Below are 9492 nucleotides of genomic sequence, written 5' to 3' on the forward strand. Positions count from 1 at the left end.
TCATTTGCTGTGCAGCAAAATAGCTATGTGGAACCGCTTATGTCGTCAAGTTATGTCAGTTGCTAACAGTAGCATGCTAACTTTTTAGCCAATTTTGTAGCCATATACCTCAGAGTCATATCTCTGGGGGGGGGGGGCTGTCCAGAGTCGGGACCCGGGGTGGACCACTCGTCTGTGCATCGGTTGGGGACATCTCTGCGCTGCTGACCTGTCTCCGCCAGGGATGGTCCCCTGCTGGCCCCACTATGGACTGGACTCTCACTATTATGTTAGATCCACTATGGACTGGACTTTCACAATATGATGCTAGATCCACTCGACGTCCATTGCACCGGTCGCCCTAGAGGGGGGGAGTCACCCACATCTGCGGTTAGGGATGATGTTTCATAAGAAATTATCGAGTTTAGCCTATTATCGAATCCTCTTATCGAACCGATTCCTAATCGATTCTCTTATCGAGTCCAGATAGGTTGTTGTATATGGAAAAAAACACACAATATTTGGTTTAACAAAAGCTCACTTTTATTATATAACAAAACAATTTAATCTAATAAATAAATAAATATTGACTGTTACCCCCCTAAAAAAATAAAATAAAATAAATAAATATTGACTGTTGTTACCCAAAGTATATTAAATGGGATTTTTCAGAAAAACAAATATATACAGTAACACAAAAACAACCTGTCTCTGTGATCACTATAGGTGTATAAATAATAATATAGTGTTAAATAAAATCAGTCCCTTGGGCACAAAACTGAAAATAATACAGCTCTCCAAAAAGTGCACTTCTGCTGCTATTTGACATAACTGTTTGTTATGATGCTTTGACATTTTTGCACTTTATTTCTTTATTGAAAGAAAATTCTATGAAGAGAAAAGTTGTTTGCAAATGTGGTTACAATGCTAACAAATGAAAACTTAAAGCTAAAAAAAGAAATACACTTTATTGAGTTAACATTATTTCTTTATAGGGGGAAAGATGTTATGAGCTAGGGAATATAACAACTACACTACCCAGCATGCAACGGGAGTGACGAGCATGCGCGGTAGCCCCGAAAAGTGTTGTTGCATATCGTCACCCGGCAGCTAAGAATGAGGTTATGAGCACGCTGTGAAAGTAAACGTCAAGAACTCAGCCAACACGCCTCGTCTGCATTATTTATAATTAGACAGACAACACATATACAGTTTGATTTTGTTTTGTTTACAAGGAAAGAAAAACTAAAGTTAAAAAAGGGAGTCATATATATGTATGTGCTGCGGTCGCTTTAAGAACGTTGCGACAGCTGCCGTAAAGGAGGTGCGTTGCTAGCCTGGTTGCTATGTTTCCGGTTGGTCGTAAAAATGTTCGTCATGTGTTTGTACCCTGCTCAAATCTCTCAGTAAAGTTATTCATTGGATTATACCTTTTGTTTTGAACTTTATTACACCTTGGAGCGCTTTTTCCAGTCCATTTTTCCTGCTTTCGCTATCTGCGCCTAATGACTGAGCTACGTGACGCCATTTCTGGTGACGTCACACGGAGCATTTCTGGTCGGGACGAGATTCGTTCCGAGGGATTCGAATATAGAACCAACTCTTTTTCTTTACTATAGTGGTCTCGATAACGGGTACCGGTTCTCAAAAAGGGATTCGAGTCCGAGGACTCGGTTCTTTTCTTATCGAACAACCGGGAAAACCGGTTTCGAGTATCATTCCTATCTGCGGTCCTCTCCAAGGTTTCTCATTGTCATCCCACTGGGTTGAGTTTTTCCCTGCCCTGATGTGGGATCTGAACCGAGGATGTCATTGTGGCTTGTGCAGCCCTTTGAGACACTTGTGATTTAGGGCTGTATAAATAAACATTGATTGATTGATTGATGTTACCTGTGAGCATGCTAGGATGTTCACTTTTTTAGCCAATTTACAATAACACATACAATACTTATTAAATACAATACTAAATTGAAAACCAACAATGAATAAAAGCAACAGTATCAGTAATAATGTCAATAATAAAAATTGAGCCAAAAAAAAGTTTTCTTTTTTTAATCAATTCTCGAAAATTATAAATCAATTTAAAATCAGAATATATAAAAATCGCTATTTTAGAGTGAATTGGTTTTTTGAGCACCCCTTCCAGTTCAGTGCAAAGTAGGCTTATGAATAAAATCCGGGATTGTACCACAGCAACTAAGTAAATGCACACATTTATCTATTTTATTCAGATTGACGGCCAACGGGAGGAAAATGTTTGCACATTTACGATATAGTACAACACCTCATCGGTGTTATAGTCGAGACATACATTTCTGTAGAATGTGCGCCTGAATTTTAGACGCTTATTTTTTACTCTAAAATATCATATTAAAACTAGGGCTGGGCGATATATCGAGTTTGTAAGATGTATCGATATATTTTTTAAACAAGATATGATATAAGAAAATATCATAATATCGATATAATTTACTTCAAGTTAAAATTACCAAACGCGGCTTATTTATTGTATTCCTTGTTCTCCCCCGCTCCCCATCCATGGGCTACTAAACCCCTCCCCTTCCTCCTTCCAAGACGTGCTTGCACGTATAAGAACATCCATGATTGGTTGGTTGTTCACTATGATGAGTTGCGATTGGTTATGGACAGGCCAATCAGAGGCAAGGTAGGGCAGGTCATCAAACCAGGAAGGGAAATTAAAAAGTGCCTGCCTGCAATAGTATTTTTTTTATCTGAGTTTGATACATTTTGTAATATTTGCACAGCTATGTTATTTATTTTATGTAGAAATAATGTTTTTCTATTTTATTTATGTTATGTAATTCTGTACTACTTTAAACAGATTTTTTTCTGGGCTGTTAATACCCATCTTTACTAACTGGGTTATTAAAAATGCCACTGACAGTACAGTTGTCATTCACTTCAATTTTACTGAATATCGCTCAAAAATGAATATCTTTATATGTAGACTTTCACCGGAAAATGTATCGAGATATGTATCAAATATCGAGTTTAAGTAAAAATATACCGAGATATACTTTCTCGTCCATATCGCCCAGCCCTAATTAAAACACAAGCATAACAAATAAAAATGGGGAAAAACTATTTAGGTTAAAAAAAAAAACAAGTATTATTACCCATTCTTTTTTTCTCGTATTAAGGCAGTAGTTCGCAATCATTTTTCTGTAATGCCCCACTAAGGGACAGAATTTTTCACGCCCACCCCTAAAGTTAATGTTTTTTTTAATCGGTATTTGTCAAGATAGTTCTTTACTAACACTAAAGATGCAATTACGCCATTGCCTCTCACGCTATTAAAAGGGCTGTTTGGAACTTGCTCACACTTACATTTGTCTAGGGGACATACTTTTTTCACGCCCTCCATGAAGATATACGTTGTTACGCTATTGCAGTGATTCTTAAACTGTGGTACGCGAGCTCCATCAAGTATTACGCCAAAGAATTACTTGATTTTACGTGCAGTTTTTTATTTTCCCATATTCAAACACAGTGTTACTGTTCAAACTGTGTGCAACGTTACAGTGGCCAGAGACATTTGAGTTGGGCTGAGTTGAGTTTGAGTTTATTTGGAACATGCACGCATACAACATGATACATCACAATTTCCAGTTCCTCTATTCAACATGTTCGAAAAGGAGTAGGAAGAAGCAGAGCTTATTAAATCCTACCCCTTTTCCTTTACATAGCAGTTGCTAAAACCTTTGTTCACTTCCTGTTCTCAAATTATTCACAATATACTACATAACTAATAACATTAAAAATAAATAAATAATAGTTAGTGAAATAAGTTATATTTCATATGGTGAGATAAATACAATTATTTTGAAAATAAATGGATGGATGAAATAAATTCAGAATGTTTATCATGGTTCTTCTTCTTTGTAAACACTTTAAGTTTGAAGAGTTTCTTGAAGTGGATCATATTAGTACATTGTTTGATGTCTTTGGTTAATCTATTCCATAATTTAATTCCACATACTAATATACTGAAGGTCTTAAGTGTTGTACGTGCGTACAAATGTTTTTAAATTAAATTTTTGTCTATGATAATATTTCTCCTATTATAAACACATGAAATATGCTTGTTACAGTAAGGAAGGGATTCATATGGCCCCAATTCTGGGGCCATATGAATCCCATATACCGTATAAAACACTTTGAAAACAACAATATTAAAGAGTTACATGTTTTTCAAGCATTACCCAGGTTCGTTCATTCCTCTTCCCGTGTTAGAGGAAGAGGAGGGGTTAATTATTGTGCAATGCAATCTGCTGAAAATGATGGAAAACGCCACTCTACATAGTGGTCAAAATTGGAATTGCCACAAATTACATTTTAGGATATTCGACACTCTACTGCCGTTTGGTGGTTGAAGTGGATAGTGCACCCTTCCAATTTGTCAAGTTTCATCTGTTAGGTAGACCGTGACAAACGGGGCCGTACGAATCCCCTTCCTACTGTAAATAAAACCGCTGCCTTGTTTTTAACGAATACTTAGGCTTACAATGCTACTGCGCAAGCTGCTTTCGTTATGTCAACAGCCGCTTATGTTGACGTCGGTCAGTAGGTCCACGGGGTGTCGACATAAACGAATTCCACTGCAATAGCTGTTGTACACTGTAGTAAGGAGTGGGGTGATCTGCAATTTTCTTGCAAACTATAGGCAAAATGTATCCACTGTGGGAAGACGATGAACCCCTTAGCACAGGGGTGTCAAACGTACGGCCTGAGGGCCTGATTAGGCCCGCGAAGAGGTTTTATCCGGCCCGCGGGAGGAGTTTGCTAAGTATAAAAATGTACCTGAAATTTTTTAATGAAAGAAACAGCTGTTCTAAATGTGTCCACATGATGTTAGTACATCAGTCGAGGAAAATGACCAAACTACATAAATAACATACTGTAATTTGATTTTGATATAATTTTTTTTATCTTGATAGATTAAAAATTAACACCAATGAGTTGACTGATGAACATTATCAATCCAATCCAATCAATCCATCCATCCATTATCAATCCAATCCAATCATCCATTTTCTACCGCTTGTCCCTTTCGGGGTCGCGGGGGGTGCTGGAGCCTATCTCAGCTGCATTCGGGCGGAAGGCGGGTACACCCTGGAGAAGTCGCCACCTCATCGCAAGGCCAACACAGATAGACAGACAACATTCACACTCACATTCACACACTAGGGCCAATTTAGTGTTGCCAATCAACCTATCCCCAGGTGCATGTCTTTGGAGGTGGGAGGAAGCCGGAGTACCCGGAGGGAACCCACGCAGTCACGGGGAGAACATGCAAACTCCACACAGAAAGATCCCGAGCCCAGGATTGAACTCAGGACGACTCAGGACCTTCGTATTGTGAGGCACATGCACTAACCCCTATACCACCATGCTGCTCCAGACAATCCAATCCACTTTATCTATATAGCACATTTAAACAACAAAAATGTTTCCAAAGTGCTGCACAAAAATATTCAAAACAAGATTAAAATACTATCCTTAGCTCCACCAATGACTGAAAAAAAATTTAAAAAAATAAATATAAAAACAATATAAAAATGAATATGATTAAAAACTATTTTAAAGGGTAAAACCAATTAAAACAATAAATAGAAATAAAAATGTAAAAACACAGAGGATCACACAACTCACGTAGTGTTAAAAGCCAGAGAATAAAAGTGGGTCTTAAGACGAGACTTAAAACACTCCGCTGTGGGAGCACTTCGAACATGGAGGGGCAGAGTGTTCCAGAGCTTAGGGCCGACCACAGAGAAAGCCCTGTTTCCCCTGGTTTTAAGTCTCGTCTTGGCCACCACGAGCTGGAGCTGGCTCTCGGACCTCAGAGCGCGCGCATGAGTGTAAATTTGGATGAGGTCCGAGATATTTATATTAATTTATCACATAATTTATTCAGAAAATATAAATAACGACAAATAAAAATGGAATACTATGAACCGCAACTTGTCAGTCTAAAAAAAAAAAAAGAATTGTACAATTTCAGATTGTGCTTGTTCGGTTTTTAAACAAAGAAAACAATCTCAAGTCGTCTTTATTTTTAAATTATCGTGCTGTGATTTTACCAGTCCGGCCCACTTGGGAGTAGATTTTTCTCCATGTGGCCCCCGATCTAAAATGAGTTTGACATCCCTGCCTTAGCAGAAAATGTGTAATCCAAAACTACTGCAGGTGTACTACAAGTATATTGCACTACTGCACAAGTATGTTGCATCCAAATCCAACAACAGCACATTTTAACAAGAAACCAGAAACAGACGTTCATTGTCCATAACTAAAGTCACGTTGAGACTTGAAACTTTTATTAGTAGATTGCACAGTACAGTACAATTGACCACTAAATGGTAACACCCGAATAAGTTTTTCAACTTGTTTAAGTCGGGGTCCACGTTAATCAATTCATGGTATGTTCATGTTGAAAGTATGACATCACCTCAACGTTTGTATAGTCGTAGAACAGTGTAATATACATATAATAATCTATATTTGGGGTTATTTGGTCAATTTACAGTACAACGGTGTCGGTAAATAATGAAACAAGAGGTAATAGTACCAGGTTATGACATAATGTTGGACACCGTGTATGTTGCTAGCATCCACTGACACATATCAAGTGTTAGCGTAAATAGTTATTTTAATAAAGACATTCATTACTTGATATTCTGTTGTAAACCCCATAAAATAAACCCACTGACTTAAAAGAAAGTGAAGCATCCTTGCTGGGTCAAACTTGCTAACTTTCTGGACCGCAAACTTTAATTTCCGGTTCGAACTACGTGACAACCAACTCCAATAAAACTTCTAGAACATTCCAGGTGTTTCCCTCCATTTAACACCTGTAGTAGATACAGCATCACCGCCGAGCCACAACGGACAAAAACAAGTCTTATTTAAAAAAGGGGTTCTTACCGGAGCCGGTTCCGTCGCCTCCCCGGTCCGGTGGTCTGTGGTGTCAAGCGGCGAAGAAAGCAGGTCGACTCGGTACCGACTGACTGACTAAAGACGGCAGCGCAGCCATCCGATGCCGCGGGTCCGTCAAGCCTCCATTGATTGAAGCGGCAAGATGGCACAGGAAGCTTCCTTTCAGTATAAAAGCACGAACGTAATTTTCAAGACAAGTTTACTTTAGGAAATGCATTTTGTCCTACTTTTTTCCTCCCCTGTTGTTCCTTTTAGTGTTCTAGAAACATTACAGTGTTTTTGTGTTTTTGTTTTCATAGTAATTTGAACAACACGGATGCCACATGTAAGGATTTATTTTGAAATGATTAATCAGTCGTGGGGCTTGAAATAGAATGTTTCGAAAATGTTAACAACCCTTAATGATAATGAAAAATAATAATAATACTATATTTTCTATAAACAGTTCATATATATTTTGACCCAATACAATTATTTAATAACATTTTATTGTACTTAATTTAACGTAAAATTTAGTCATTTGTCAAGGAAATAATTATGTAATCCACATAATATAATTTACATTAATGCCATAAGAGAAAAATTGTAATGCTTGATCATTAGATTTAATCAAAACTTTACTTATAAATCACTGTATAGGAAAATAACACATACCCTAAAGTCATTTATAAAATAAATACAACAGTCATTAAAAAAATAAAAAATAATAATAGCTATCAAATTCTCTATAAACACTTAATATATATTTTGGCCCCTTACAATTATTTTTAAGATTTGTATCCTACTTTGTCAAGTGAATAATTATGTCATCCACATAATATAACTTACATTAATGGCATAACAGAGAATGTTAATGCTTGATCATTACATTTAATCAAAACTTCATACTAAATCCATCTTAATCTAAAAATCTAATTAAAATAACAACAATAGACCAAAGTACTGCACAGGAAAATACCACATTAAATAAAGTCCATTTATAAAATAAATAAAACGAACATGCATTAAAAAAAAGAAAATTAAAACAACTAAAAATTATACTAACAATGATAATAATAATAACAATAATAATAATAATAATAATAATAATAATAAAATCTCTACAAACAATATGTATTTTGACCTCATACAATTATTTAAAAAAATATATTTTACTTAATTTAACGTGAATGTAGTTATTTGTCAAGTAAAACCAATATGTCATCCACATAACATTTTTAATTAATGGCATAACAGAAATATGGTAATGCTTTATCATTACATTGAATCAAAACCTAATTTCCAATCTATAATTTTTTATAAATCAACATAAATTAACCACAGTGGACCAAAGTGCTGTACTGTACAGAAAAATAACGCATGGCCTACTGTTCATTTATAAAAATAATAATAATAATAACATTCCTTGACAAAAAATAAAAATAAAAAAGAAATACTAACAATAATAATAAAAACAATGATAATAATAATGATGATAGTAATAATAATAATAGATATCTAATTTTCTAAAAATACTTAATACATATGTTGACCCCATACAACGATTTTGAGATTTTTATTTAACTTAATTTTTACGTTAATGTAGTAATTTGTCAAGTAAGTAATTATGGCATCTACGTAGTATAATTTACATTAATGGTATAACAGAGAAACGTTAATGATTTATCATTACATTTAATCCAAATATATCCAATCCATCTGTATTCATAAATCAATTTAAAATACCCACAGCTGACCAAAGTGCTGTACAGAAAAATGACGTACTGACGTCCATTTTTAAAATAAATAAAAGTAGGATTCTTTTGAAACAACAGAAAAACAAACAGTAAAACGCAAAACATAAAGTCAGTGTCACATGGTGTATAGTTATTATATTACGTTGTTATTGTCATCTGCTCTTGGCTTATGTGTAGATAACCAAATAAAGTCAGAGTGAATACAAATGAAGGTGTTCATATATGACCTAACTGACACACATGGAACAAACTTGGGGAAAAAAATCTACAAATGCATTGTGGCGTTCCACAGGTTGCCACACGAGAAGCAGCATTGTTTTATGTTTATCTTGAAACCTTTGACAGAATCATGGAGACACACCAATTTCCTGCTAATCTAGAGTCATTTAAATGATGTATTGGGCTGGTTAAATAGCACTTCCTGTTAGCAGCGCGAGGACAGGCGTGTTGCGATACACAACAAAGCAAAGAGACCTGATATAGAGCGCCGGGCAAGCGCACAGCAGCTCAGCGGGAGCGACGAATGGAGCACATTGTCACCGGGGAGGTGATGACGACTTTTTGGCTGCGATGTGGTCCTCCGTCATGCCAATGTGCTGGCACGCCAACAAGAAGTGATCGTAAAAATAGAACGCAGCCAAGAACGTGGCGAGCGTTGAAGCTGAAACACAACACCGCTTTCTACCCCCAAAGCCTTAAAAGCGATAGTGTTATGATACGGAATCTGTGCGTACACTAAGTATGTAATTACATTTTTGCCAAATTGAGGGTTCAGGTGCCGGTCAGGTGCACGAGGAGCGGTTAAAGGTCAGGATGTAAG

The 9492-nt window shown here is 36.3% G+C and overlaps 1 protein-coding gene across 1 annotated transcript in view; it reads right to left on the reverse strand.

Annotated features, from left to right (window-relative positions):
• znf385c (zinc finger protein 385C) overlaps positions 1-7204 on the reverse strand; it is a 325442-nt gene extending 318238 nt beyond the window's left edge. The window contains exon 1 of the mRNA XM_062050114.1: positions 6925-7204. The gene's annotated coding sequence lies outside the window, so the exon portion shown is untranslated. The remainder of the gene's footprint in view (positions 1-6924) is intronic.
• Between the last annotated feature and the right edge of the window lie 2288 nt (positions 7205-9492).

Source organism: Entelurus aequoreus, linkage group LG06 (assembly GCF_033978785.1).
Source record: "Entelurus aequoreus isolate RoL-2023_Sb linkage group LG06, RoL_Eaeq_v1.1, whole genome shotgun sequence".
Lineage (NCBI taxonomy): Eukaryota > Metazoa > Chordata > Actinopteri > Syngnathiformes > Syngnathidae > Entelurus > Entelurus aequoreus.